Source organism: Galeopterus variegatus, unplaced genomic scaffold, assembly GCF_000696425.1.
Source record: "Galeopterus variegatus unplaced genomic scaffold, G_variegatus-3.0.2 Scaffold4674, whole genome shotgun sequence".
NCBI lineage: Eukaryota > Metazoa > Chordata > Mammalia > Dermoptera > Cynocephalidae > Galeopterus > Galeopterus variegatus.
In genome coordinates this window covers 5348-11148 of record NW_007730785.1, presented here as the reverse complement: position 1 = coordinate 11148, position 5801 = coordinate 5348, and the positions used below count along the sequence as shown (strand labels likewise).

The 5801-nt window shown below is 39.0% G+C and overlaps 1 long non-coding RNA gene across 1 annotated transcript in view; it reads left to right on the top strand.

Moving 5' to 3' along the window:
- Positions 1-4806, top strand: part of LOC103603545 — a 13456-nt gene extending 8650 nt beyond the window's left edge. The window contains exon 2 of the long non-coding RNA XR_551624.1: positions 4486-4806. This is a non-coding gene — a long non-coding RNA (uncharacterized LOC103603545). The remainder of the gene's footprint in view (positions 1-4485) is intronic.
- The last annotated feature ends 995 nt before the right edge of the window (positions 4807-5801 follow it).

Sequence of the window (5801 nt, the reverse complement as noted above, 5' to 3'; positions counted from 1 at the left end):
TGGTAAATTTTTTGCTCTCTCTCTCTCTCTCTCTCTCTCCCTCTCTATATATATATATATTTTTTTTTTTTTTTTTCCTTTTTGTCTTTTTTACTGACCGGTAACGGGATCGCAACGCTCAGTGTTGTGCCCACACCGGGGACCGGCAACGGGATCACAACCCTCGGTGTTGCGCCCGCACCGCGCTCAACCAGTGAGCGGGAACCGGTCTCCACATGGGATCCAAACCCTCGACGGGAGCGCCGCCACACTCCCAGGCGGTGCACTCTCCAGTGCGCCACCGGGCCGGCCCTATGCTATATATTTTTTTACCAAATTAAAAAAAATTAAAAGGCTTCTCTCTCTTTTTAAAAAAATCAATGTATAACTTGCCTACAGTAAAGTGCACATACTTATGTATACCTGTTGATGGATTTTTACATGTGCACATACCCATGTAATTACTACCAAAATCAAAATGTTGAATATTCTCAGCACCTCTGCCGGCTACTTTGTCCAGTCTCCCGGTCAATGTCCTCTCAAAGATAACCCCTAGACACCATAGATTAGTGTGGCCTGTTCTAGAATTTGATGTAAATGGAACCACACTGTATGTTCTCTTTTGTATTCGGCTTTATTTGCTCATTCTTGGTGAGATTCATCTGTGTTGTGTGTATCAGCAATTGGTTCTTTTTCATTGCTATGTAGAATTCCACCATATGCACATACCCTGATTTCTTTGTCCGCTCACCTGCTGATGGACGTTTGGTTTGTTTCCAGTTTTTGGCTATGAGGTGCTCTGAACTTTCTTGTACAAGTCTTTTTGTTATCTGTGCATTCAGTTACTTTGGGTGTGCCATAGAATTTTTAGGTCATAGGTTCCAAATTTTCCACATCCCCATCAATACTTGTTATTTTCTGTTTTTTTTTTTTTTTAAAGATGGCCTGTAAGGGGATCTTAACCCTTGACTTGGTGTTGTCAGCACCACGCTCACCCAAGTGAGCTAACTGGCCATCCCTATATAGGGAAAAGAACCCGTGGCCTTGGTGTTATCAGCACCACACTCTCCCGAGTGAGCCACGGGCCGGCCCGTATTTTCTGTTTTTTTGATAGTAGCCATCCTAATGGGTATGAGGTAGTATCTCATTGTAGTTTTGATTTGCATTTTTCCAGTGATTAGTGATATTGAACGTCTTTCAATGTTCTCATTGACCATTTGTATACCTTCCTTGGAGAAGTGTCTATTCAAGTCCTTTGCCCAATTTTTGACTTTAATTTTAATTTTTTGGTGGCTGGCCAGTATGGGGATTTGAATCCTTGACCTTGGCATTATAACACCACACTCTAACCAACTGAGCTAACTGGCCCTTCCTTTGCCCATTTTTAAAAATAGTTTTTTCTGTTGTTGTTGTTGAGTTGTAGGAGTTCTTTGTACATTCTTACCATTAACCCTTATCAGGTATATGATTTGCAAATATTTTCTCCCAGTCCATGGGTGGCCTTTTCACTCTGTTGATTGTGTCCTTTCATGCACCAAAGTTTTAAATTTTAATGTAGTCCAGTTTGCCTATTTTTTTTTGTTTTGTTGCTTGTGTTTTTGGTGTCATAGCCAAGAAATTATTGCCAAATCCAATGTCATGATCTTTTACCCTACAGTTTTTTCTAAGAGTTTTTTTAAAAAATAGTTTTGGCTCTTATGTTTGGGTTTTTGATCCATCTTGAATGAATTTTTGTATATGGTGTAAGGTAAAGGGTCCAAAGTTCATTCTTTTGTATGTGGAAATCTAGTTTTTTCCAACACTATTTATTGAAAAGACTCTTTTTCTCATTTATTGGTCTTGACACCCTCAATTTGATAAGGTTTTTTTTTTTCTTTTGGTGGCTGGCTGATATGGGGATCTGAATGTTTGACCTTGGTGTTACCAACACCAAGTTCTCACCAACTGAGCTAACTGGCCAGCTGAATTTGGTAAGTTTTGACATATGTATACCCTTTTGAAACTGTCACCACAATCAGTATAATAAACATATGCATCATCTACAAAAATTTCCTCATGCCCCTTTGTCATCCCTCCCTCTGCCCCTCCTCCATGCTCTCTTCCCCTCCCAAGGCAACCACTAATCTGCTTTTTGTCACTAGCTGGCTTTGCATTATCTAGGGTTTTATAAGTGGAGTTATACAGTATGCATTCTTTTTCCCCCTTCTTTCTTGCTTTTTTCACTCAGCATAATTATTTTGACATTCATTCATGTTGTTATGCATATCAATAGCTCATCTCTTTTTATTACTAAGTAGTGTTCCATTAAATGAATATGCAACAATTTGTTTATCCATTTACGTGTTGATGGAATTTGGATTGTTTTCAGTTTTGGGCTGTTACAGTAAAGTTGCTATGAAAATTCATGTACAGATCTTTGTATGGACCTTGTTTTTTTCTGATTTTGCTTTCATTTCTCTTGGGTAAACACTCAGAGTGGACTGGTTGGATCATGTGGTAGGTGGGTTATAACTTTAAAAAGTGTCAAACTGTTTTTCAATGTGGTTGTACCACTTTCTACTCACACCAGTAACATATGAGAATTCCATTCTTCTGCATCCTTGCCAACACTTAGTATAATCAGTTTATTTAATTTTATTTTTTATTTATTTATTTATTTTTTAAAAGATGACCAATAAAGGGATCTTAACCCTTGACTTGGTGTTGTCAGCACCACACTCACCCAGTGAGCAAACAGGCCATCCCTATATAGGATCCAAACCCGTTGCCTTGGTGTTATCAGCACCGCACTCTCCCGAGTGAGCCACGGGCCGGCCCAGTTTATTTAATTTTAGCCATTTTAATAGGTGTGTGGTGGCATTTCATTGTGGTCTTAATTTTTTTGTGTTATTTATTTATTGAATTGTACATTTTTATTTTTATTTATTTATTTATTTATTTATTTTTGTCTTTTGTCTTTTTTTCCGTGTCCGGCAACGGATCGCAACCCTCAGTGTTGCCCCTGTACCGGACCGGGGACCGGCAACGGGATTGCAACCCTTGGTGTTGCTCCCGCGCCTCGCTCAGCCAGTGAGCGGGAACCGGTCTGTATGTGGGAACCGAACCCTCGGGCGGGAGCGCTGCCGCGCTTCCCAAGCGGCGCACTATCCAGTGCGCCACCGGGCCAGCCCTGAATTGTACATTTTTATGAGGTACAGTTTGTTGTTTCAATACATGAATATATTGTATAATGATCCAATCAGAATAGTTAGCATATCTACTGCCTAAACATTTATCATTTCTTTGTGGATATAACATTCAAGATCCTCTTTTCTAGCTCTCTTGAAATACACAATATTATTAGCTATAGTCACCCTAGAGCACCAGAACTTACTCTCCCTGTCTAACTGTAACTTTGTATTTTGTACCCATTTACCAACCTCTCCCCATTCCTCCTTGCCCCCCTCCCATTCCCTGACTCTGGCAATCACTCTTGTACTATTTCTTTCTTTCTTCTTAATTTATTTTTTCTTAATTGACCCATGATAGTTGTATATATTTATGGAGTACATTGTGATATTTGGGTACATTTATAGAGTGTGTAATGTCAGGGTATTTAGCATACCCATCATCTAAAACATCTGTCACCTCTTCATGTTGTAAACATTCAAAATCGTCTCATTAGCCACTTGAAGTTATACAGTAATTTGTTGTTGGCCGTAATAACCCTATATTGCTATAGAACACTAGATCTTATTCTTCCTATCTCTCTACAATTTTGTATCCATTGGCCACCCCATATCCTCTTCCCCATCCCCCTTACCAGTCTCTAGTAACCACTATTCTTTTTTTTTTTTTTTGCAGCTGGCCAGTAAGGGGATCTGAACCCTTGACCTTGATGTTATAACACCGCTCTGTAACCATTTGGGCTAACCGGCCAGATTTCGTAACCACTATTCTACTCTCTACTTCTTTGAGATCAACTTTTTTAGCTTCCACTTATGAGTGACAACGTATGGTATTTCTCTTTCGGTGCTTGGCTTATTTCACTTTACAATTTTCTCCAAGTTCATCTATGTTGTTGCAAATGGCAGTATATCATTCCTTTTTTATGGCAGAGTAGTATTCCATTGTGTATATAAACTACATTTCTTTATCCAATCACACACTGACGCACATTTAGGTTGGTTCCAAATCCTGGCTATTGTGAGTACGGCTGCGATAAACCTGGGAGTGCAGGTCTCTCTTTGACATGTTGATTTCCTTTTCTTTAGATATATACCCAGTAGTGGGATTGCTGGATTGTATGGTAGTTCTATCCATAGTTCTTGGAGAGCTCTCCATACTGTTTTCCATAATGCCTGTACTAGTTTACATTCCCACCAACAATGTATAAGAGTTCCCCTTTCTCTGCATCCTCGCCAGCATTTGTTATTTTCTGTCTTTTTGATAATAGCCATTCTAACTGGGTTGAGATTGATATCTCATTGTGGTTTTTTTTTTTCTTCGTAAACTATCTTCTCTCAGTGTAATATCTGGCACGCCCCTCTATGTAAGGATGAAGTAATAAATGAATTTCTGGAGCAAAGACATGAAGAGAGACCCCGTTCCACCAACACACAGAGCAGTAACTGATGATCACCCCAGAGGAGCAGCACCAGATTCCTGCACAGAACGGACAGAGCATGCTCTGCACCCCATCCCCCTACACTGAAAATCCACCTCTCAGCAGAGCCCAAAATAAAGAACTTATCAAACTTCACACTGAGAAGAGCAGACACTATCCTTGCCCTTGGCCTGATAGACCAAGGAAAAATCTCGGTGTGGATTTGACTTACATTTCTCTGATGACTTGTGATGTTGAGCATTTTTTCATGTACCTGTTGGCTATTTGTATGTCCTTTTTTGAAAAAAGTCTATTCAGCTCCTTTGCTCATCTAAAATTAGATTCTTTGTTCTTTAACTATTGAGTTGTTTGACTTCCTTCTGTATTCTGGATATTAATCCTTGTCAGATGCATTCTTTGCAAATACTTTCTCCCATTCTGTAGGTTGTCTCTTTGCTCTGTTGGTTGTTTCCTTTGCTGTGCAGAAGCTTTTTAGTTTGGTATAATCCCATTTGTTTATTTTTTCATTTGTTGCCTGTGCTTTTGAGGTCTTCTTCATAAAATCTTTGTCCAGACCTGTGTCCTGAAGTGTTGCCCATATATTTTCTTCTAGAAGCTTTATATTTTCAGGTCTTACATTTAAGTTTTTAATCTATTTTGAGTTGATTTTTGTATATGTTGAGAGATAGGGGTTTAGCTTCATTCTTCTGCATATGGATCCTCAGTTTTCCCAGCACCATTTATTGAAGAGACTGTCCTTTCCCCAGTGTATGTTCTTGGTTCCTTTGTCAAAAATCATTTGGCTGTGAGTATGTGGATTTACTTCTGGATTCTGTATTCTGTTCCATTTGTCTATGTGTCTGTTCTTATGCCAGTACCATGCTGTTTTGATTATTACGGATTTGTAGTATAATTTGAAGTCAGGGAGTGGGATGCCTCCCACTCCATTCTCTATGCTCCGGGTTGCTTTGGCTATTCAGGGTCTTTCATTGTTCCATATACATTTTTGGATTGTTTTTTCTATTTTTGTGAAATATATCATTGGTAGTTTGATGGAGATTGCATTTAATCTGTAGGTTGCTTTGAGTTGTACAGTCATTTTGACAATAATGATTTTTCCAATCCATAAACATGGGTTGTCTTTTCATTTTTTGTGTCTCCTTTAATTTCTTTCTTTTTTTTTTTTTTCCTTTTTGTCTTTTTTCGTGCCCGGCAACGGATCACAACCCTCAGTGTC